Below are 25,926 nucleotides of genomic sequence, written 5' to 3'. Positions count from 1 at the left end.
GTGTTTGTCTCCTGCCAAGGCATTTTTTAGAACATCTTCAAGTTGATATGTGGTTGCCACATTATGTAGTGAAATCATCCCTTCATGTAGTTTGTTCTTCACAAAGCGGTAGTCAACCTCTATATATTTGGTTCTTTCATGGAATACAGACCGTAATATGCTTGGGGAAAGGGACTGTGATTTCTTCAAACAACCTACTTAGCCATACTAGCTCTCCTACTACCTTTCTCAAATCTCTGTATTCTGCTTCTGCAGACGATAGTGGAATGGTATCTTACTTCTTAGACTTCCAGCTAATAGGACTGGTGCCCAACAACACTAGATAGCCATTGACAGATTTTCTGAAATCTGGGCATGCTGCCCAATCAGAGTCACAGTTGGCTTTAATTGTGCAGTCTGTGTCATGGGATATGAATAATCCCAAAGTAGGATCACCTTTTAAATACCTGAGCAGATGGAAAACTGCTCTCAAATGGGCTTCTCCGAGATCATCCATGAATTGGCTTAGGTGTTGCATATTGTAGGCTATATCTAACCTAGTGTTAGTGAGGAAGTTGAGCTTTCCAACCAGGTTTCTATAGTAAATGGGTTCTTTCAATGCTTCTCCTTCTTTAGCTTTGAGCTTCACTGTTGGATCTAGTGGATATGTAAGACTGCTATAATCCATGCATTGATAATCCTTTAACAAGTCAAGTGCAAACTTCCTTTGAGATATTATGACACCATCATCTTTATTGAGAACTTCTAACCCTAGGAAGTAGTGTAGCCTTCCCAAGTCTTTTATCTTGAAACTACTATTTAGAAATGCCTTCAACTCTTCAATTTCCATGGTGTCAGTCCTTGTGACCACTATATCATCCACATATACTGCTACATACCCAAATGAGGTTTCAATTTTCTTGTAAAATAGAGAATAGTCATATATGGAGTATGCATAGCCCCTTGAGCATAGGGCCTTATTCAGTTTGGCATACCGCTGCCTACTGGCATGCTTCAGCCCATAAAGAGATTTGTTAAGTTTACAAACCAAGCCTGAATTCTCCACTGCTAGATCCTGTGGGACTTATCCCATGTAGGAATGCATTATTTAAATCCAACTGGGATATGTGCCACCCCTTCTTTACAACAACAACTATCAAAGATCTCACATTTTTCATCTTGATTACATGGGAGAATGTCTCTGTATAATCAATGCCTGGCTGTTGTGTGCACCCTTTGAAAACTAATCTAGCTTTGAGCCTTTTTATACTACCATCTGATTTATATTTTATTTTGTACACCCACTTACACCTTATAGGTTTCTTTTCAATAGGTAAGGATACCAAGTCCCAGGTTTGGTTGGCATGTAAGGTTTCAAATTCTTGATTCATTGTTGCTTGCCAAGCAGGGTTCATAGTTGCCTCCTTATATGATGAGAATCCATCATCATTGCAAATGTCTCTCCCAAGACTTTGGCTCACATGACTTAGAACATCGGGGGAGACATGATAGTTTTTAGAATTGTTGTGAGCAATAGGTGGTGGTGATTTTATCCTTGGAAGTGAATGTAAATAATCTTGGACATATAGAGGTGGTTTGTAAGGTCTTTGTGATTTTTTTGGTTCAGTGGGTGTGTGAACTGGTTGATGGACAATTAGTGATATAGTTTTACTTGAGGAATGTGGCGTGCTAGATTGTGATGATGATGCACTAATAGGAGATTGTGTGAGACTGGAGGATCTCACATTGGGTGAGTGAGCATTGTGAATAGTGTGCAAGGGGCTGATTCTGGGTAATATTTGCTCCATTCTCACTATCATAGCGTTGTTCGGTACCTTCAAGTGTGTGATAAATAAAAAGGGACAAAATTAAGGACAGAGAGAAAGGAAACATTTTCAGGTGAAATAGCAAAACGGAACACACTTTCAATGAAGATAACATCCGTGGAGATATGTATCCTTTTAGTGGAAAGACATAAGACCTTGTACCCCTTGACATCATAGGGATAACCAATGAATATATGTGGAGATGTTCTGGGCTCAAATTTGTCTCTATGGACTTTTGGTATAGTGGCATAGCAAATGCATCCAAAACTTATCATGTGGGAATATGTTGGGTTTTTTTTTTGTAGAGCAATTCAAATGGAGACTTAGGTTAATAGTGGGAGGAAGATAATCTATTTATGATGTAAGTGGCACACAAAATGCACTCACCCTAATATTTTACAGGTAGTTTAGATTGAAATAAAAGTGCTCTAGTAGTCTCTAATAGGTATCTGTGCTTTCTTTTTACCACACTGTTTTGTTGTAATGTGTAAGGGCAAGTCTTTTGGTAAATGATGCCTTTGTATTGGAAGAATATACTTGCCTCTGTACTGGTGAATTCTAATTCATTGTTTGATCTGATGGTTTTGACTTTAGTGTTGAATTGGGTTTCAATCATGGAGACAAATGTTTTGATAACTTGTAGGACATTACATTTGCGGGTCAAGAGATTAGTCCTAGTGTACCTACTGTAATCATCTACCACTATGAGAAAATACTTGTAGTTGTCATGTGTTGCCACATGATAAGGTACCCATATGTCTATGTGTAATATTTGAAAGATTTAGTAGAGGAATTGGTTTTTGGGGGGAAAAGGTAGTCTCAATTGTCTTGCCATTGGGCAGATGGAACAAAGTAAATGTTGTTTAGATCGGAAAGGAATAAGTATAGAGGAAATCCCTCTCATTTTGACAAAGGGCACATGTCTAAGTCTATTATTCCATAAAATATTCACAACATTTCCAGGAGACAAATAAGAATTCAGACTAAGACTCTGATTTTTATTACTTTAATTTTAAGTATTTACAGATGGAGGAAACACATACTTATTTGTAGACAGTAAAGTATATATAGTTGAATGATCATCACAGAGTGAGTTGTGTGTGCAGTAAGTGTTATTAACAAGACATGAAGTTGAATCATTAACTACAGAACCTAAGTGTTTGCTCCTCAAACACTTTGGACAAAAAGGTACAAGTCATCATAGGCCTTACTAATCTCCAGAAGCCTCTTCATTGAAGGGGCCAGTAGAATACAAAGGTTATCAGTAAAGGAAAACTATGCTTTTAGGATTGGAACTGGCCAGACAGTAAATGGAAACTAGGTTATACTTGAAAGAAATTACAAACATCACTTTGTGCAAAGTAACCTCAGGTACAAGTGTTACACTACCAATATCTGTTACTTTTACTTTGTATCCATTTAGAAGGACAACTAGGAGGGGATAAGGTAATGTCACAATGTTGGTCAGCAAGGATTTATCAAAAGTCATATGAATGGAAGATACATTCATATACATGCAAAGTTCACAACTCCATTGATGGGGTTGATAGAACTTGCACTCTCTCCTTCATTCCCAGCTTGGAAATCTTGTTGTAGACTCATGATCTGTTCATATTGCTCTTTGGAGAGGCTGACATTTTGATCCTCATTCGGGTCACTCGACTCTTCTCCTTTATTGGATAACATGACAGAGTGAGGACCATGTACATTGGACACAACTCTCTTCCCCCTGTGGAAACTCTTATGCCGATTGAAGCCTTGATTCTGGTTGCTTCATTGATTAGGATTTTGGTTTTGGTTGCGAGGATATCTAGAACTCTCAAGGTACACATGCAATTTATAGCACATGTCTTTAGTGTGCCCTGGTTTCTTGCAGTAGTAACACATAGGCCATCCCTTCTCATTTCCACTGTAATTGTTATTGTTGGGCGAATAGTTGGTTCTATAGGTGTTAGACCTAGAGCTAGTGACATTTAGTGAGGTGGATTCAACAAATAGTTGGTTATGTGGTTTAATTTCCATTTGTTTTTCATCTTGGACTAGCAAAGAGAAAGCTTGACCGAAGGTTGGCAATGGATTCATCATCTCCCTCGAACCACAGTGTAGAATTCGTTTAACCCCATGAGAAATTGTATCAACCACCTATCCTGCTCAGCTTTATAGATGCTTTCCTTCGCACCACAGGTACAGTGACAGTTGCACTGAGATTTTTTGCTCAAAGTGCTCAACCCTTCGAGAGCTTCTTGAGCTTAGTATAGTAACTGGTGATATCAAGAGTTCCCTACGATATATCGTTTATTTTCTTTTAGATTTGATAAAATCTGGCCCTATTTGTTTGTTCATATTGATCTTCCAACTCAGTCCATAGTTCCATAACATCAGTTGTTATTCAAAATTGCATGTGATGTCCTTTGAAAGGGAATTAAGGATCTATGAGGTCACCATATCATCGCATCGCTCCCACTGACGGAATGTGTGTGAATGAGCGTCTGGTCGCTTGCATTCATTATTTATAAACCCTAATTCATTCTTAACTGATAAACCTCGCAATACACCGCATCTCCATGATCGATAACCAACTCCATTAAAGGGAACAGAGACAAGCATAGCACTAGGATTATCCGACAGGTGAAAATAGAGGGGATAGCTTGGATCGATTTCGGAATTTCCGGGAACCCTAATATTCACCTTTGTACTAGCTACCTCGCTCAAATCATCCACAACCATGAATGATATCAACTTGTTACAAGAATAACAATGCACAAGCAGGAATTGGAAGAAAACCCCCACTATATACAATCGAATTAGGGCAAAACGAGATCAAATAGAAAAATCAATCGAACTAGGGCCAAGGTAAAAAAACGATAGACAAAACCAAGGAAATAGCTGATTAGGAGATGATGAATAGGAGCAACCGAGCTCTGATGCGATGTTGATTTCATATAGTCTGACCTCACTCGGGCTCAGCTTGAGCGACAATAGAGGTCGAAGAGAGATAGAGCATATGAGACTGAATTGGGAAAAATGAACATTGATCTATTATTGATGCCTGTATAGTGTATATATACAAATTCCTAACTAACTAACTCATTAGCTGAATAGAAAAAATAGCCACTTTATAACCGACTAACCACTTTACAATTATCTAGCCATGTTACATAATTAAGTAATCTCAACATTGTGTATATATTATATACCAAAAGTCATCTCATCTAAGTATATGATATTGTTTTGTCTCTTTCTTTATCTCAATTTCTATTAAAATCTCATGTTTACAGTTTCTCTTTATACCTTTGCATGTTTGCTAAGAAGAGTCCCCTTCGTGCGAGAAATATAGCTTTTTAAACAGTTTAGCTTTTTAAACAGTTTAAATTGTCTTCTCTACGGCGAATTTTGGCAGTCCTCCTACAATTATGCTATTATGTATATATCCTCTCTCTCTCTCTCTCTCTCTCTCTCTCTCTCTCTCTCTCTCTCTCTCTCTCTCTCTCTCTCTCTCTCTCTCTCTCTCTCAAGGTAATTAGCATTTATACTCTAATTTATCTTGTGATGATAGATTGCTGATTGACATTTATAAGAAAGAAGAAAATAAACACAATATCATCAAATGGAATCCATGTAGTTATGGTGATTAGTATGTGTTCCCATTGTTGTATTGATGAATTCTAATTGCAAAATAATGCTCTTTATTGACAATATGGGGATCACTCCTTAATTTCTATTGGACTTTTTACTCTAGTCCAGTTAATTCCTAATCGAATGCCCTTTGACTATATTCTGCTAGCATCTAATGGATCTATATGTATGAAATGATAATCAAATGTTATATTAACAGTGTAATTTTGATATGTTGCAGACCAAATATTGTAATAATTAAAGTTCAAAATAATATTAGTTTGCTTATGGGGAAAACCAAAGGCTTCATAATCAAATATGTATACATGTTCTACCATAAGGCTCCACCCAAATTAAGTTTAGGCAAAATGCCTTAATACCCCCTAAACTTATCGCGAATTATTAGTTTTCTCCCTAAACTATCTCGAGTTCGAATTACCCCCTCCCCCCTACACTAGGAGGGGGTAATTTAAAAAAACCTAGAGTGTCACATGGCACAAGAAGTGATCCCAAATGGTCTTTGGCGCGTGAGGGTGGATAAAAAAGGCCATCTAATCAGCTATAACGGTAAAAAAAAAAACCTAATCAACATTTTCCTTTTATTTTTCCATATTCCTAACGGCTATTCTTTCATTTCTTCCTCTTTATAAGTTCCTCCATTGAAGCATAACTATTGCTCTTTCTTTTTGTATAATTCTAGATTTTCTTCTTTAATTGTTAAAGTTATTAGTGATATTCTTGGTTTCCTTTCCGGTTTTCTCCAAAACATGAAAGATGACCCACTTTGTAAATGTGGGTATCCATCTCATTTGAAAATTTTATGGTCAAATGACAATTCGGGAAAAAGATTTTTTGGTTGTAAGAACTATAAGGTATGATAAAGTAATGTTTAGAAGGTTTAAATTGATTATAATTTATGTTGGGTTTGTTCTAGAATTTTTTCATAAAAAAATTGATAGTTGTGTTTTTTGTATAGGTTAAAGGTCGTAAGGCTTGTAATTGTTTTGAGTGGTATGAACCGAAATTTTTAAAACAAGCTAATGTTGTTATTTTGGGTTTGTTGAAGAAGAGAAATAAGCAAGAGCAAGAGCTGAAGTGAGAAGAACATTGAAGATCAGATTATGTATTAGTGTAGTATGAAATGTGATATTGTATTTTGGTGTGTGTCCAATTTAATCTAATTTTGATTGGTATCTATGTATTTGATAAATAGTAGAATGAATTGTAATATTTAGAGCATAGGATGGGATGAGATTATCATTCCTAATTTTCATGATAATCACAACACTACTGCCAAATGCTTTCTTTCCTTAGTTTGTAGTTGTTACTTAGACTGTCTCGATCGACCTTTCTTCAAGAATTCTTCTAGTAACAATTAGAAATTTATTTTTTTTTCTTTTTTTATTGCTTAGAATTCATGGTATTAGTAAACAAAGGATAAATTAAGCTAATGTGGTTAATTAAAATTGGCAGTACTCCTTGGTTTTCATTAATTCATCACTTGAAATATAGACACTGCCACAATAAAAAACTGAAAATTGCTAGTTTGCGTAACAAAACTGGATAGCAACAAAAATCTGGATAGTATCACAACAGAGTTGTTTACATAAAAATCGGACATCTACACAAAATACTACCAAAAAGAAAGTTGTAATTATCTGATTACATCCCAAGCATACACCAAAAAGCTAACTTAATCAGAGAACAAACCTATGTTGTTTCTTTGGATGGAGATTTTCCAGTTTGAGATGTTGTTTGAATCTTAATAGCCTTTGATTTTTTTTGGACTCTATGCATAGTACTTTTCATTTGGAGTTCTCTTTGACTAATAGATGGCTTTCCTTTCCACTTCAAAGACTTGCTAGGCTTATACCCAATATCACCTGTAACTTCAACGGAATTCATCACTGTGGGTGTGGTAACTAATCTGCTGCTATGCAAATCTTGCTGAAATTATGAGAAAAAATTTAAATATAACTCAAAAAGATAATAGAAGTAATAAAGTGATAGTAAACTGGGAAACCACTTACATTAACACAACTATAACCGGTCTTAGATATAAATACACCATGTCCTACAACTCTTTGACTCTTGTACTTACTTCTGCTCGCTCTAGCTTCACCTCCCTTACTTGTAGATTCTTGTTGACTGTCAACAATACTTCTCTTTCTTGTACTTCCAATTGATGACTATTAGGAAGTATTATACTGACATAAAACAAGTTAAATTACAAATATGTCAATAATTTAAAGGTAAGCGGGGGTATATAAAATTTACCTCTGTTGTGGGTATTGTGTTCCTGTAGTTGTTATTGCTCTTGTGGAAGATGTTGCATCAGGCTTTGAAGGACAACTTCTTTTATTATGTTTACTGGACTTGCAAATCGAGCATGTCATAGATATTCCCATTTTTTATAACTTTCCAACTCTTTTAATTTCTCCTTTCTCCTTTCTTCTATTCTTCTTTGGCCTGACATGCCTTTTCTAACTGCAAGTGGCTCAATATTTGGATTTGATGTAGCTTGCCACATTATCATATTGGGGACAGCTTGTATGAAATTGGAATAAGCTCGCAACTATGTCTCATTTTTTGTACCATGATGCAATTGACTTGGATGCATCAATCCTCCTAAACTGCATTGTTGTTATGGTATGTGCACAAGGAATACTTTTCAGTTGCCATGACCTGCAACTACAATATTCTCTTTCCAGGTGAACAATAAACTTAATTATACCTTCCATAATTTCATATCCATGTTCTCCATTCCAATAAATCTTACACTTCATTGAATTCTCCACATTAGTGTTGAAGTTCTTCAGTGCCATTGGAGATATCTCATCCACCCAAGTTTCAGCAAAATTCGTGTAATAACCCGGTCAGTCATTTTGAGTGTTGCAGCCATATTCCCCCATTTATTGCTTATTATATGCTTAATTGTTGTTAAGTGGCTTGGCGGGGTAGTTGGTTTGATCTCGGGGATATTTCAGAATGAATTGGGACACTTAGTCCCAAGGTTAGAAGTCTAAGTTGTTAGTGTGGACTGTATGTTGACTTATATGTAAATGGCACCAGAATGGAGTTTTGACGGTTCTAATAGCTCCGTAGGGTGATTTTGGATTTAGCAGTATGTATGGATAGTGATTTGGAGGTTCGTAGTTGATTTTGACTTGAATTGGCGAAAGTCAGAAAATTTAAAGTTTGGAGAGTTGAGAAGTTTGACCGAGAGCTGAGTTTGTGATTTTCGGGCTTGGATTTCGGTTCCGAAAGTTGTAGTAGGTCCATATGTCATTTATGACTTGTGTGAAAAAATTGAGGTTAATCGGATTTGATTTGATAGGTTTCGGTATCGATTGTAGAAGTTGGAATTCACTAATTTTCATTAGGCCTGAATTGGGATGCGATTCGTATTTTTTTATATTGTTTGATGTGATTTGAGGCCTCGACTAAGTTCGTATCATATTTTAGGACTTGTTTGTATATTCGGTTGAGGTCCCTGAGCCTAAGGTGGATTTGGGATGGTTATCGGAGTGGAATTTGACTTGGATGATTGTTGAGGTCTGCTGAAGTTCTCTGATATAGTTTCCTTCTATGCGATCGCAAGGTTAGGTCCGCGATCACGAAGGGTCTTTGTGGGTTGTGGGGTTTATCCCCTTTGCGTTCGCATAGAGAGGGTTGCGATCGCGAAGGTAGTGAAGCTTGTGCTTCGCAAACTTGTATAGTGGATCGCGTTCGCATACGAGGATGTGAGGCATATGGGATCACGTGAAGTTGTTCTACGTGATCGCGTGAGCATGTTTGCAATCGCGTAGGTCTGTGTATCAATGAACCGCGTTCGCGTGGAGTCAACCGCGTTCGTGAAGGCCATTTTTGGGGGCAGCTTTATTTTGTTTTTCGCGATCGTGATCGCTAGGGACTTTCCGCGATCGCGAAGAGTAATCACTTGGCAGCAGTGTTAAATTTCCAAAACAAGTGTTTGAACCTATTTTTCATATTTTGAGCTAGAGACCTCGGATTTGGGTGATTCTTGAAAGGCTTTTCAAGGAGTTGATTGGAGTAAGTGATTCTAACTCGATTTTAGTTGTATTTCATGAATCCATTGTTATTTTTGTCATTTAATTAGTGATTGGAGTTGGAAACATTTGGGAAAATGGTGAAACCTTTTAGGGCAAATTTTGGGGATTTGAGTGGCGTTTTGGTATCGGATTTGAGTAATTTTGGCATGGTTGGACTCGTGGTTGAATTAGTATTTGGATTTTTTAACCTTTGTCGGATTCCGAGATGTGGGCCCAAGGTTGACTTTTTGAGTTGACTTTTGATTAAGAACTTAGCATTTTCATGTGGAGTTGATTCCGATAGCTTGTGTTGATTGTATCGAGTTGTTTATGGTCAGATTCGAGGTGTTCAGAGGCCGGTTCGCGAGGCAAAGGCTTGCTAGCAGAGTGATTCAATTTGCTTGAGGTAAGTATCGTATTTAAACTCGGTTGAGGCGCTAGTTGCCTGAATTGTTGTGATGGCCACGTGCTATTAGGTGCGCATATGCGTGGGCATGTGCCGGCACCAGGGTCATATATTCATGCTCGGGTTGTTCTCGGGGTCTTATAAGCCTAGAATTGACTGTTATACTTTAAGCTATGATATCTCACATGTTGTAACAGTTTATGTGATCTATTTGAGCCATGCTGAGGCTACTTAGAAGTTTAACCCCTTAACGAACTTGATAAATGCTTTTACTGATGAAATTGTTGATTCGAGCTAAGATAGAATACTTTGCACATGCCTACACTTTAGCATGTCATTTATACCATTCCAGGAGCATGAGAATCTTATTTCATTCATCATATACATGTATACTTATTTAATTACTTTTGTATGATATGTTTGGACTAGAGGCATGTGACTATACTGTGCAGATTATGTTATAGGCACGAGAGTTATCCGTGCAGCACGTGAGTTGTCCGTACGGATTCATATATTGATATTATTGGCAAGTGAGTTGTCTATGCGGATCCATATATTGATATTATTGGCACGTGAGTTGTCCGTGCGGATCCATATATTGATATTATTGACACGTGAGTTGTCCGTATCGCATGTGAGTTGTCTGTGAGGATCCATATATTGATATTATTAGCACGTGAGTTATCCGTGCAGATCCATATATTGATATTATTGACACGTGAGTTGCTCGTGTCACACATGAGTTGTCAGTGCAGGTTTTATTGTTAATACGTGAGTCGTCCGTGCATCACGTGAGTTGTCCGTGCAGCGTGTGATTTTTTTATTTTTTTTATCATTAATCTGATTTCATTGTTTCCTTCCTCTACATGCCATGATATTATCTGAGCAGGGTATTTGAGAAATTATGCACATGCACACACGGATATTCTTCTCACAAAATTTGATGAGTTGGTTTTATATATTGTTCTGTGCTGGTTTAAGAAGGTAGAACCACATCGGAATAGCTAGTATCATCAATAATTTAAGCTTCTCTTACCTTGCCTTATTTATTTACGATACTTATTGAGTTGGTTGTACTCACGCTAACTCTGCACCTCGTGTGTCGAGGTACTTTCGGGCACAGTAGTTGTTGATCTTGGAGTTTTACCTGTTCGGAGATTATCGAGGTAGTTGCTTTGGCATCCGCATACCTTGACTCTCCTCCTCTATATTCCAGTTTACCTGTACTATTCTACCTTCTTAGAAAGTGTTTCAGACTATGTTATTGTATAGATGCTCATGTACTCAATGACACCCGAATTTTGGGAAACTTTTATTCAAGTCGCAGTTGTTTATATCGGCTATTTATGAAAATTATTACTGTTAAACTTGCTTCATCTTATTTTTAATTTAAAATACCTAGTTTTATTGTGAATGTCGGCTTGCCTAGTTCTGTGATATGCGCCATCACGACATGTCGAGTTATGAGTCGTGACAAGTTGGTATTAGAACCTAGGTTACATAGGTCACACGAGTCATGAGTAGGTTTAGTAGAGTCTTGCGGATCGGTACGGAGACGTCTGTACTTATCTTCGAGAGGCTGCCAACCCTTAGGAAAACTTCACACTCTTGTATTCTTGTCGTGCAAATTTGTTGATTCTGGGAACTAAACTTTTGTTATTCTATTCTCTCACAGATGGTGAGGACACGTGCTACTGGATCGGGCGGACGGCAACCAGCACCACCAGCTAGGTCCACGAGAGATCGAGGCCGGGGTAGAGGCCGAAGTACAGCTCGTACAACAACTAGAGCAACACTTGTAGACCCACCAATTGTGTTACACCCTATATTTTTGTACGTAAAACTGCGTCGTGAGCAAACTAATGTAGGACCAAAAATGAAATCATAATTGAAAATATATAAAGTAAGTTAATCATGTAATAACCCGAAATACTTTATATATACTTATTAATTATTGGATTGGAAAGGTAATTATTTTTATGGTAAGTGAAAGGGAATTTATTACGTGTATATATATAAGGTACTATATTATATAAATAGTTAGTGGGCCTACTTTATAATTAGACAATATTAGTAAGCAATATAATAAAAATAGAATATGAATAAAATAGTGGGCTCAAAACCCACATCTAATGCACTACTCGTTTTAGGACTTACAATTTTAAATAGGGAAAATTTTAATTCTATTATAAGAAAAATCAAATTATGGTGGATGTCTACTCTTCCTCCATGATCTTCTCAAATGCTTAATGACATATTCAATGACATATTTTTATGCTTAATGACATATTTTTCTTCACTTTTCATGCTTATATAAAGGCCTTGTAATAGATAGAAAAATACATACAATTGAAGAAGAAATACTCTTCCTTCTCTCTATCTTTATTTCTTGTTCATGTTTTACTAAATTATTTTTATTTCATAACTTGTTCTTGTTCATGTTTTACTAAATTGCTTTTATTTCATAACACGTTATCAGCACGACTGTGCTCCCATTTTCGTACACCTCCATATAGGCATAAACTGTGCTTGTGTTTGCTATCCTTATACCAACAATTCTGTGGCTATCAAACAAAATAAAGATAGAAGCCAATGGGCTGGATACTAATACAAGATAAGTTTTCATCTTTCTAGCTTATTTATATTTTTATTTTTATCTTCCACTAATCTCAAAATTTTTCTATTTTGCCATGATAACTCACAATAAGCTTTCAGTATTTTATTTCCATTTTGTTATAGATTGAAAGTGTGCGAGCCCTGCATTGGCAAGTATAGTTTTTGCTTATTCTTTCTTGACGTCTGATATAAATTTTTAGTTATCATTTGGTTATCCTTCAAGGGATCTATTCATGAACCAAATCAAAATGCATGAATATATATTTTGTAATTAAGTTTTGAAACAGGTACCCTCTACTCAATTCTTTAACTTATATTTAACGTGCTGAATAGTGCTTACATATATGTGTGCAGATATCAGACAACCAATGTGCCATTTACCCTTTTCACGCTAAGATGAATGTTACTATGGTAATATTTAATGAATAGAACTAAACTGGTACTATTCCTGCATAGTTGGTTAAATGCATGCATAAATAAACATAATATTGTGGCAGGATAGTTGTAAGCATAATAGATATTCTGATTTACAGTCAATCTTAGCCTTTGACTATCATCTATAATCCATATATTATGATATGAATTGGATCGCATATGTAGATACTGGAAGTACTACATGAATTATATATATGCTTCCAAGTCCTAGTCTTTATTCTTATTTTATTAATTTGGTTTATCGTTTACAAAATTGGTAAGTGTTCTAACAGATTATCTAGTATTTATTTGAATGCACTTCTATTTGAATTCACGTAAATCTAAAAGTGATAACACTTAGAAGGAATAAAATATTTTCGTCCTACAACCTTAAAAAGTGATTATATTTTTAAATCTTGTTATAACTAATTTTATTTATGTTTCTGACCACAAGATTGATAATTTAATCTTGTACTTTGGCCTATTATGAAACTAGTTAAGACATATTTAAGTTCTGGTGCACTATAATGATAAGAGTTATGGTTTGAGTCCCAATACATTTTGCCTAACATGCCTTTATATGGGTAAGGCATTGGATTTGAGTCATAATGCACAGTATTGATGAAAAAATCATGAAGCCCGCCCTACTTGATATGCTCCATTCAGTGAAGCGAATGTGGCAACAATATATGATAAGTTTGAAAGACGACAAAATAATTTTTCATGACTGTATGAATGTACGAAGACATGGCAAGTGACGAAATAATAATTTGTCTTCATTATGGTAACTATAAAAGGAGAACAATAAGGGTTCTCGATGTAATCCTTCAAAAAAATGAAGGAAATATTTACCATCAAAATGGTATGAAAAGTTTATAAAGCATGTCACAATAATTATACTCTATTTTTTTAAGAGAATGTAACTTGTGATAAGCATTGAGAATGTAGACTCATTCCTGAAGGTGAATGTAGCAGTATGTAATAAAAGTAATGAATAAATACGTGCAATGCATGATTGGATACATACCACAACTCCCCTCTAAGGGAGGTTTGAGACAAAGAAAGATAATGAATATTATTGTGTAGTTACATGAATATATCATTGGTCGCATACAAGTGATACGCCAAAAATATTTTGTCATGCCTTATGAAAGTTATTAAAAGCAAAATTAAAGCAAGAAATTATTTTGCTTATGATGATTTTGAACATGGCAATTATTATGATATAATTCTCTTTGTGAAGGAGACATTCATTATATGGATGGTGTGACAAAAGATCTTGTAGTACAAAAGCAGTTAAGAGCTCTGAAAGAACTAATTTGTTACTACCAAGATGAATCAAATTGTTCATGACATTAATATTGTAGTAAGTCTCAAAAGAAACATTTTGATTTATAAATATATTAGCCAAAGTGGTTGGCATATTGAGACTATAAATGAAAAGAAGATTGAATATCTTTATATTACTATAATCATACCGGGTAAATATGAAAGGTTACCTCACTTTTCTTCTATTTGTACTACACAAGTATAAGCATGATGATGCAATCACAAGCCACAAGTAAACTAGAGGTTTACTGAAATAAATATTAGTTGGCATGACAGGTTGACCATCTCGGTTCAATTATGATGCGAAAAATTAATTGAAAATTACATTGGCATATATTGAAGAAATATAAGATTCTCCAACAATTGTGCTGCTTATTCTCATGATATACCAGTTAAGGTTGGGATTGAATCCCTTGATTTCTGGAACGAATAAAAGGTGATAAATATATGGGCCCAGTCACCTTCCATGTGGACCGTTTACTATTATATGATTTTAATAGATGTATCTATTCTATGGTAACATGTGCATTTGCTATCAACTTGCAGTTTGGCTTTTGTAAGATTGATTGGTCAAATTATTAGAGCACAGTTTCAGAATATAAATTATGATGATTTATCTTGATAATAATGGTTTAAATCCAAGTTGGTTTAGCGGTAATTGTATGCCTCCAATTATATCTAACCCATTGGTTATGAGAACAAAACTGCCAAAATACAATTTGGTATGTGATGTATTATTTAATATACAACAGCACTTGTACGCATCTAGCCAAGTTATGATAAGTTCTCCCTATCACAAACGGTCCAGGGTCAGGAACCAAATAATTTCCATCTAGAAATATGAATGTGCTATATGATTTAATTATTCCACCACAATGCACAAAGATGGATCCCCAAATAAGGCTAGGGATATGTGTTGGTGATCCCAAGAATAGCGGAGAAAATAGGCAGCTGAAAAAGTAATGCATGTAATGAATTATTATGAGTACATCTAGATCCTCGTACGAGAAAATGTGAACTCGAAGTTCAAGTGATAATTCATTTGCAAATATTGCCAGGCGTATTTGCTGACCTAAAGCTAAATATCATATTCAGCTGCTAATGCTCCAAAAAAAATAAAGTTCACAATGAATAGAGTCTATGGCATGCATGAAGCATAATAGACTAATCGATTCCAAAGATAAAACTCCTTGAAGAAGATGATGAGCAAATGTTCAAGATGGTCATAATAAAGAGGCAAGTGCTCTAAAAGAGCATCACGACATAACACTTCATAAGACCTCATGGGAGAGGCTCAGGTACCTGAAAATAATAAGATAAAAAGATCTCAATAAGTTATGTCTTTATTGGGTAATAGTAGAACCGATATAAAATGATCGTCGACGATATTGTTAATATAATGTAGCGCTCAATATTATTAATATTGACGAGGATCTTGAGCTCAAATCTGTCATGAAATTTGGACAGTTTGGCCAAATGAAAAATACGCAATGAAAATTGATTTCACCTGAAAAATATGAAGTTGGACGGATAGTCCCAACACCTGAAAGTATAAAGCCAGTGGAGGTATAAATGTGTTCTTGTGCGGGAAAAAAAAAAGGCAAGTCGATAAACATAAAGACGACTTGTGTCACAAGAAAATTTGTAAATATTCTGACATTGATTATATAGAGACATGTTCTCCTGTGGTGGATGTCGCCATTTCAGGTTTTAATCTGGCAATACAAGAAAAACGTGATATGCGTATAATGGAAATTATTGAAGGATTTAATTTGTTCTGAAGCATATTAAGGTTTCCAAGAAATTTATTAAATAAAGCTTAAAAAATCCTTATACGGATTGAAACAATCAGGACGCACGTGGTATAATCCCCTAAGTGAGTACTTGTTGAAAGAAGGGTACAAGAATGATTCAATTTGTCCTTGTGTCTTTATAAAAAGATATGGATCTAAATTTATTATAATCACCGTGTATGTTGATGATTTAAATATCATTGGAACTCCTAGGGAGCTTCCTAAAACAGTAGACTATTTAAAGAAAGAATTTGAAATGAAAGATCTTGGAAAGACAAAATTTTGTCTTGGTCTACAAATTGAGTATATGAAAGATGAAATTTTTGTCCATCAACCAACATACACTAAAATGATTTTAAAGCGATTATATATGGATAAAGCACATCCATTCCGACCTCATGAAAATAATGAAGAGATTCTTGGTCCCGAAGTACCGTATCTTAGTGCAATTGGTGCACTAATGTATCTTTCTAATATTACAAGGTCTGACATAACTTTTTCAGTTAATGTCTTAACAAGATATAGCTCTGCTCTTACAAGAAGATATTGGAATGGAATCAAACACATATTGCGGTATCTAAAAGGGACTACTGATATGAGATTATTTTATGGCAATGATTGCAGTCTCGATCTTGTTGGTTATGCCGATGCTGGGTATTTATATGACCCACACAAGGCTCGATCTCAAACAGGCTATGTGTTTATATATGGAGGCACTGTCATATCTTGGCGATCGACTAAGTAATCAATCGTGGCTACATCATCTAATCATGTTGAGATAATTGCTATTCATGAAGCAAGTCGAGAATGTGTATGGTTGAGGTCTATAATATACCTTATTCGAGACAAATGTGGTTTGAAGTGTGACAAACTACCCACAATTTTATATGAAGACAATGCAACATGTATAGCCTAATTGAAGGGAGGATTCATAAAGGGGGATAGGACAAAGCAAATTTCACCGGAGTTATTTTTCACGCATGATCTTCAAAAGAATGGTGATATCAATGTGCAACAGATCCGTTCAAGCGATAATATGACTGATTTGTTCACCAAATGTCTACCGACGTCAACTTTCAAGAAACTAGTGTACAAGATTGGGATGCGAAGGCTCAAGGATGTGAATTGATGCTCTCATTAGGGGGAGTTAATACGTGTTGTACTCTTTTTTCCTTACAAGGTTTTGTCCCACTGGGTTTTCATTGCAAGTTTTTTAACGAGGCAACCAAAAGACGTATTCCTAGGGAGCTTCCTAAAGCAGTAGAGCTTCCTAAAGCAGTAGACTATTTAAAGAAAGAATTTGAAATGAAAGATCTTGGAAAGAAATTTTTTTATCTTGGTCTACAAATTGAGTATATGAAAGATGAAATTTTTGTTCATCAATCAGCATACACTAAAAAGATTTTAAAGCGATTCTATATGGATAAAGCACATCCATTCCGACCTCATGAAAATAATGAAGAGCTTCTTGGTCCCGAAGTACCATATCTTAGTGCAATTGGTGCACTAATATATCTTTCTAACATTACAAGGTTTGACATAACTTTTTCAGTTAATGTCTTAACAAGATATAGCTCTGCTCCTACAAGGAGACATTGGAATGGAATCAAACACATATTGCGGTATCTAAAAGGGACTACCGATATGGGATTATTTTATGGCATTGATTGCAGTCCCGATCTTGTTGGTTATGCCGATGCTGGGTATTTATCTGACCCACACAAGGCTCGATCTCAAACAGGCTATTTGTTTACATATAGAGGCACTGCCACATCTTGGCGATCGACAAATCAATCAATTATGGCTACTTCATCTAATCATATTAAGATAATTGCTATTCATGAAGCAAGTCGAGGATGTGTATGGTTGAGGTCTACAATACACCTTATTCGAAACAAATATGATTTGAAGTGTGACAAACTACCCACAATTTTGTATGAAGACAATGCAGAATGCATAGCCCAATTGAAGGGATGATTTATAAAGGGGATAGGACAAAGCAAATTTCACCATAGTTATTTTTCATACATGATCTTCAAAAGAATGGTGATATCAATGTGCAACAGATCTGTTCAAGTGATAATATGGCTGATCTGTTCACCAAATCTCTACCGACGTCAACCTTCAAGAAACTAGTGTACAAGATTGGGATGCGAAGGCTCAAGGATGTGAATTGATGCTCTCATCAGGGAGAGTTAATACGTGTTGTACTCTTTTTCCCTTACAAGGTTTTGTCCCACTGGGTTTTCCTTGCAAGGTTTTTAACGAGGCAACCAAAAGGCGTATTTCTAAACATGTGTACTCTTTTTCCTTCACTAAAAATTTTTTTCCACAGAGTTTTTTCCTAATAAGGTTTTAACGAGGCACATTATCTATGGACATCCAAGGGGAGTGTTATAAGAAAAATCAAATTATGGTGGATGTCTACTCTTCCTCCATGATCTTCTCAAATGCTTAATGACATATTCAATGACATATTTTTCTTCACTTTTTATGCTTATATAAAGGCCTTGTAATAGATAAGAAAATACACACAATTGAAGAAGAAAATCTCTTCTTCTCTCTATCTCCCTTTCTTATTCATATTTTACTAAATTGCTTTTATTTCATAACTTGTTCTTGTTCATGTTTTACTAAATTACTTTTATTTCATAACAAATTTCTTATTTAATTAGAAGATACCAGAATATAGGGAAGAACAAGGATGGCACTGTGACGGCACATCTGTGGGAAAATCTAAGCCTAACTCTGTGTGGAATTTTGTGGAAAACTTCAAGCATACAGGTAATATATCTAATCCCTACAATAGTATAGATTATATTGATGTAGAGTGGTGGGGTTATAATTTATATTCTTTTAATGATGGCATAATAATAATGGCATAGTAATGAGATAACGATTAGTAGTATTGAAAGTTACTGCTATAGAATGCAATTCTAGTGTGTATACAGATTCAAATTTCTATTCTTTCTTCAATGTAAGCTAATAATGACGATGCGGCAATGATGAAGTAATGATTGAGTCTCTAAAGATTTGTTATAATATTGAAGGTTTGTAAACAAGGCCTCAGTTATTTCGTTACGTTACACTGCTACAGCACGTGACATATAAGAATCGATTATGGTGTAATGATTGCAAGTAATGATGATGCAATAATAAAGTGAAATAATTATATAGGGTATAGGTCATGGTATAAGTACATCTGAAGCTACGGTACTTTTCGAAGTACTACTATTGACCTTGTTTGTGTACAAATTAGTTATTAATTGGACCGGGGATTGACTTTGATTTTGACTTGTCATGAGATTATGAAAACTATCTATCTAGACTAATTAGGATGTGTTATTCAATACTTTGGATAGATTGAGTCCATTGGAGGCCGTTTGATTTGTGTTCTAGACGTTGCAAGGTTGGGGAACTTTCCGCTAGCGAGGTAAGTGAGATTTTAAGTTTTGATACTTACTTTTCTAAAATCTGTTTTAAAAAATATATTTTCTCTGCCCGGTCCATGTGTTGGGACAAGCGTGCGCTTGGCAGAATCGGTGGTCTTAGACAAGCCGCAAATATATTATTTTATGGAAAAAAATTATTTTATAAGTTATTTTATAGTTGATACGGTTGTGCGCCATGAGGTTGAATTTGATAGTTTGATTCGGGTGTGAGCCATGATGTTGAGTTTGATACGACTGTGCGCCATGATGTTGAGTTTGATACGGTTGTGCGTCATGATGTTGAGTTTGATACGGCTGTGCGCCATGATGTTGGGGCATTGTGTATGCCTTTGTACATTACCCGAGCATTGTGTATGCTTCTTGATATATTTGGGGCATTGTGTATGCTCTATTACATATTTGAGGCATTTGTAGTGCCGTTGTGAACTCGTAAATGTCTTGTTTAAGATATGTGTACTCTTGTTGGTTAATTCTTATTAACTCTGTTGATAAATATGTATTGAGTTATTGTATAATTATCGTATTTATTATATCGTTCTTGTTGTGGTGTATTTGTATTTTCTAACACTTGTTCCAGAGGTATTCAGAGTGGCGGGTCGAGGATCTTACTGGGTTATATTTACATATAACTCACTCCTTACCTGCATGTCTATGAAGATACTATTCATGATGACGGAGCTAGTAGCTGACGAGTTCGCTAGTTGATCTGGTTATTTAGGTGAGCCACCGCATAGTTTATGGAGGTTGCCAAGAGAGTCCTTATCATTTATTTATACGATGTCTTTTATTTTGGGGTTCACACACTCGATCATAAGTCTTTTGTAGTTCTCTTAGATGCTCCATGGTCTAAGTGCTAAATGTATGGTATAAGTTGGTTCGCCTGGCGGGTAGTGTTAGCTGGGTGCCAATCACGTCTAGGGGATAGTTTGGGACGTGACATCATATTACCTCGGAGATTACAAATATTGAAGATCATGAACAACAAGTACAAAGAGGGTTGGAAGGTTCAAAAACTAAAGGAATTGAAGAAAATAATGTTTTGTCGAAAGTCGACAAATTAGGAATGTTATAGCATGTACTTTTGGGGTGAAACCAGGGTGTTTAACATGATAAGGAGGTTATGTTATGAGTTATGTTAGTCGTATGATAGTCATGTGTTATGTTTTGAAGTCAAGTGAGTGGTGGAACAAAAGTCGATAAAAGTCATCACAAGTTACGTTCATAAGTTTTACTGAAACTTTGGGTCAAATATAACTACGGTTTTATCCCAATATACTTAGAGTTACGGGGTGTTCCATCCATCAAATTAAATATCTATGAGTCTATTTTCTAACGCATTAAATTATTTGTCAATACAATATCAGAGTAGAGAGATATGGGCGTTTTTGCGAGACTGCGCAAACTGTCACCAACTTGATTAAACGAGAATCCAAAAATGGGCCAGTTCGGGTAGTCCAACAATGGGCCAGTTCGGGTCGTCCATAGAGGCATTTTTAAAGGTCTATCTCCTTCATAAATTAGACTAATAATAGGGCATAATAACCAGACATAAGCTCTGCAAAAATCCTCCCAAATATTTCTCACAAACCCCAATTGATGTTATCTCCCTTTCAAGTTCTAATTGGAGGTAAAAACTTAGAGTTTGAAGAACCAAGATAAGATCTGAGTTATCCAACAAATAAGGTAAGTTTACTGCTCTCTTTCATCCATTTTTTCTGCTTTAAATGCATAGTAAGTCGTTCAATATTTGTAAGAACTCACGGGACGGTGATCGGAAGCCGTGAGTTCGAGTTATTTACTTGTAGCGGACTGTTTTGTGGACTGCTTTGTGTTGCTATTGGGCTGCATCTTTTATTACTGTTTTGTGGAGTTATGGAGGAGGAAGGGTGTGGATAAACACCACATAAATACATGATGGTGGGCTGGTCATTCGTCGTAATATTTTCGGATTATTTGACACTACTACGGTGGTCGTTTTGTGTATGAAGAGATTGGGGTGTGTTGCGCTATTTTGTTGTATTTTGTGGTATATATAAGATTTGAAAATAATGTATATATGTTGTTATTGTTATTTTTTTGGTGTTGTTGGTGTTATCTTGAATTTGGAAGAAGTAAGGATTATAAGGGAGATGTTCCTCGTTTTAATACAAAATAAGCTTGTCGTTCATTATGTGATAGTTGTACCTTTCGTAACTTAATGATAGTATTATTATCGTTGTTGTAGATTAAGGTGCGAAGAGGCGAGTTAAACTTGGTGATTGGAAAGATTGGGATAAGGTATGTTAAGGCTAAGCCCTTCCTTCATTTTGGCATGATCTCGTAGCTACATGTGTTTGATAATGAGACATAAAAAGAAGTTCGTATTCAAGAATTTATTCACATTATACTAGTCTCAGAAGTTACAGTATTCTCCCTTATCGGGACTTTATGTTCAGTTAAGTATTATTTTTCTTCCAGTCAAGAGAGCAACGGGTTTATATATATATATAGAGAGTATTACAGTATTTTCACCACCATCGAGCTATAATCGATGGGCATGCCCTTATTGGGCAACCTCTGATCAGATGGTAAGTTATATATCGAGCCTAATGTGGCCGAACGCCTATAAGCGAGCCCAGGATGGCCGAGATACAGAGCCTAGTATGGCCGACCGCCTATGAGCAAGCCTACTAAGGCCGATCAGTTTCACGTACCGAGCCTTATATGGCCGAACATTTATTTTACTTACTATATTGAAGGAGTTGAGTCAGTATCAACAGGTAAGTATATCTCAATATCATCTTTGACTCCCAGTTACTTTCAGGTATTATATTATCAGTTCTGTTTCAACTTTCAGTTATGTTATTGCCTTACATACTCGGTATATTATTTCATACTAACGTCCTTTTTTTGGGGATGCTGCATTTCATGCGTGCAAGTTCAGATAGACAAACAGGTAGACCTCTCCAGTAGGTGTTTCCCGAGTTCAGCCTGATCGGTAAGCTCTAGGTCCTTCGGAGTTGCCGGGTCTAGGGTTTTGTGTACATCTTCTATATGTATGTATATATGTTATAGGTAGGTCATGCCCTGTTCCGATAATACATCCATCAGTAGAGGCTTGTAGACATATCCTGTCAGCTAGTGCAGTATGTTGGGCTTGTAGACCTGGTATGTATAATTTGTTGGTTTGTCAGCTATAGTAGTCATGACGGCCTTGTCGGCCTAACTTTATATTGATGTTTAGTCAGCGCTAGTTTTCGTACAATTTTATATTTTGCTTCACAAAGTGTCTTGCAATGCGGCCCCATAGCCAAATTATGACATTATATGTTCATAGTCCCTTAGTCGCAAGTTGGTAGGCTAAGTTAGGTGAGGCACCGGGTGCCGCTCTCGCCCTCAGGTTCGGGGCATGACAAACTGCTCTAGCTCAGGAGCAGTTTCTAGATGTGGTTGAGCCGGTGGGACCAACTCAGGCACCAGTTGTGCCCATCGTGATTCTAGGCCTTCAGGAGGCTCTAGCCTAGATATTAACTGTTTGCACTAGCCTTGCTATGGCGGTTTCAGTTACGGCCGCGCCAGCCACTTTTCAGGCCGGGAGAGGTACTCAGACTCCCGTCGCCCGTACTCCGGAGCAGGTAGTGTAGGGACTCCAGACATCGGGGGTACCACCAGCTCAGCCGGTTGTAGTTGCTCAAGCTCAGGTGGGTCCCGTTATAAGTGATGAGGAGCATAAGAGACTAGAGAGGTTTGGGAGGCTCAAGCCTCCAACATTCAGTGGGGCTGAGTCTAATGATGCTCAGGACTTCTTGGATAGGTGCCAGCGGATTCTTCGCACGACGGGTATTCTGGAGACTAGTGGGGTCTCATTTACTATATGTCACGACCCAAACCGATGGGCCGCGATGGGCACCCGGTACCTTACTCAACCGAGTACCAACATAATGTATCTTTCTTATCATACTATCATTGATAAATGTGCCAAAAGATTGTAATGAAATAACTAGAATGAAACGTGAGGGAACACTCGTCGTAGGACGACCCAACATGTAATACCAACTTATGCATATGACATATGGTATAAGGCCAAAATGATCACTCGTATACTGAACATAGGCCGACAAAGCTATACAATCTTTCACGTACATGATATATATCTACAAGCCTCTAAGAGTATATAAACGTCATAAGGCCGGGGCACGGCCCCGACATACCAATCAATACGTGTCTGATGCATACTGACCAAATAGGCAACTCCGGAGTAAATGGAGCACATCAATATCTTCCGCTGAGCTGATCACCTACTTAGAGGACTCTCGACCTGTCTATCGAGACTTGCGGGCATGAAACGCAACGTCCCCGGGCAAAAGGGACGTCAGTACAAATAATGTACCGAGTGTGTAAGGAATGAAAATCAGTAAATAATAAACATGAGAGAAACATGGAGTAAAAGACTCGATATGTAAGTCTGAATAGCTCTGTGAATCATTCAATACTTATAATGCCATGCATAAGCGTATAAATGTCATACCATGCATGGGTATATACGTTCATAACATCATCAAGCCTCTGAGGGCATCCCATAATATCATTTCGGCCACTGTGGACAAATCATCAACGTATACCAGCTGATCAGGTGGTAGTGCGTATATAACGCTGTAACCTTTTCCCATATCCCATATACATATATACGCGTATATAACGCCATCTGGTCATGGGTCAATATACATGTATAAATGCATGAAATTCATAAGAAATACGTTAATAATATTTTCTCGGAATGAATGCAATGCATGAGAAGTACGTCAATAAAAAAATTCGAAACATCATAAGACCATTATGCCTCTTATTAATATCATGAAATAAACTTTATCAACTTACGTATTTTCTGAGACCCATGAACATATGATAGAATAATAAGACATATGGGGAATCAAGAATATAGACACCCCTAGTATTTCTATGAATAGAATTATTTATGAAAGTTGCGTATTTTGCTCGTTTCATTTGTATCATTTGGATCATGCCAAAAGAAAAGAAGGGATAGCCTTAACATACCTGAGCCGATTCTCTTGACAATCTCTCTAACATACGTTAATTGCGACACCACGTAACGGCAAATCGAAGTAGGAAAAAATCCGTATGATATTCTTGAGAAAGATTACACTGTACTTCCTTATAATCGCAAAATCTCATTGCCATAACATTGTGTAGTCTCGTATGGTTTTTGTAGCAAAATTCACGTTGCTAACATTTTTGAATGAGTTGATATAGTATTAAATAGTATTTGTATGAAATTCTTGAAGCAATAACGTTGTCATTGCAAAATTTATCCTTGCTGAAGCTTTTTCTTAAGAGAAGAACAATTGATAACGTTGTTATTCCAAAGTTTATCCTTGCTGAAGCTTTCCATTATTACCTTGTAGACAAAGTGAATTAGAGAAGTATTAAATCCTTAGATGTGGACCTCACTTTGATAAGATGACTAAGCCAAGAGCTCCTCCAAAATATGCCACCTTGTCTTGTGAGTTAAAGACTCATTATCATGGCCTCTTTGGCCAGCCACGTTTGGGGGAGGGGGGGTTAAATTTATCAAGTTTATCCAAAATAATTCACCCCTTTCCTTAATTAGTTTATTAATCCCCCACTAATTCAATAATTAATTAATTATCCGTATAATTAAGAATTATCTCAAATCACTTATAATATTGCTCATTTTTAGCACATCGTATACACCTCACTATCATGGTCATGTGGTACCTTGTATGGAACTAGTCCATAATTATCGGGTATTATAGCTTATACCGTATTTTGTCCCAAAATGTCAAATTTTGACGAAATTCATTTTCTTTCATTTCCTTTCCCTCTCACCTTCAGGAATTTACGCATCACTTGTTTGACATAGCATAATACTTATAATTCCAAAATAATCTCATTCCCGAACTTACGTCGATTAACTTACGACGAAACTTTAACGTACGAAAATACGGGATGTAACATCTCATTTCCGAGCTTTCATCAATTTATTTATGGCGTATTTTCACGTACGAAAACATGGGGTGTAACACTACATGTAGTTCCTCGGGTTATCAGGAGCAGCAGCTCCGTCATAAGAGGGGCTGTTTCGAGTACTGGGACATGAATCATCTCAAGAGGGATTACCCTAGATTATTGAGTGGGTTCCACATCAGAGTTCTTGGCCGATGGTACCAGCACCATCAGTTACACCACCCGTTCAGCCAGATAGAGGTCGCCCTAGAGGGGGAGGTCGTTCATGTGGTGGTGAGGCTCAATTCTATGTTATTCCTGCCAGGTCAGAGGTCGTTGCTTCAGACGTAGTGACCACATGTATTGTTTTAGTGTGCCACAAAGATGCTTCCACATTATTTGACCCTGATTCTACTTATTCCTATGTATCATTCTATTTTACTCATTATTTGGATATTCCCTGTGAGTCCTTGGTCTCAC

General features: G+C 36.4%; 2 long non-coding RNA genes across 2 annotated transcripts; one reads left to right on the top strand and one right to left on the bottom strand.

Moving 5' to 3' along the window:
• Window positions 1-5,705: 5,705 nt before the first annotated feature.
• On the top strand, window positions 5,706-6,733 carry LOC107787052 (uncharacterized). Its single transcript, XR_001648290.2, has 2 exons — window positions 5,706-6,292; window positions 6,397-6,733. It is a non-coding gene; the product is annotated as an uncharacterized LOC107787052 (long non-coding RNA).
• Window positions 6,734-6,974: 241 nt separating this feature from the next.
• Window positions 6,975-8,834, bottom strand: LOC107787053 (uncharacterized). The gene is made up of 3 exons (XR_001648291.2): window positions 7,698-8,834; window positions 7,451-7,627; window positions 6,975-7,367 (listed from the first exon to the last, which is right to left on the bottom strand). It is a non-coding gene; the product is annotated as an uncharacterized LOC107787053 (long non-coding RNA).
• Window positions 8,835-25,926: the final 17,092 nt, after the last annotated feature.

The sequence above is a fragment of the Nicotiana tabacum genome, chromosome 2, assembly GCF_000715075.1.
Source record: "Nicotiana tabacum cultivar K326 chromosome 2, ASM71507v2, whole genome shotgun sequence".
In the NCBI taxonomy this organism is placed as follows: Eukaryota; Viridiplantae; Streptophyta; class Magnoliopsida; order Solanales; family Solanaceae; genus Nicotiana; species Nicotiana tabacum.
Note: the sequence above shows the minus strand (reverse complement) of the source record. Positions and strands in the feature narration are given on the sequence as shown.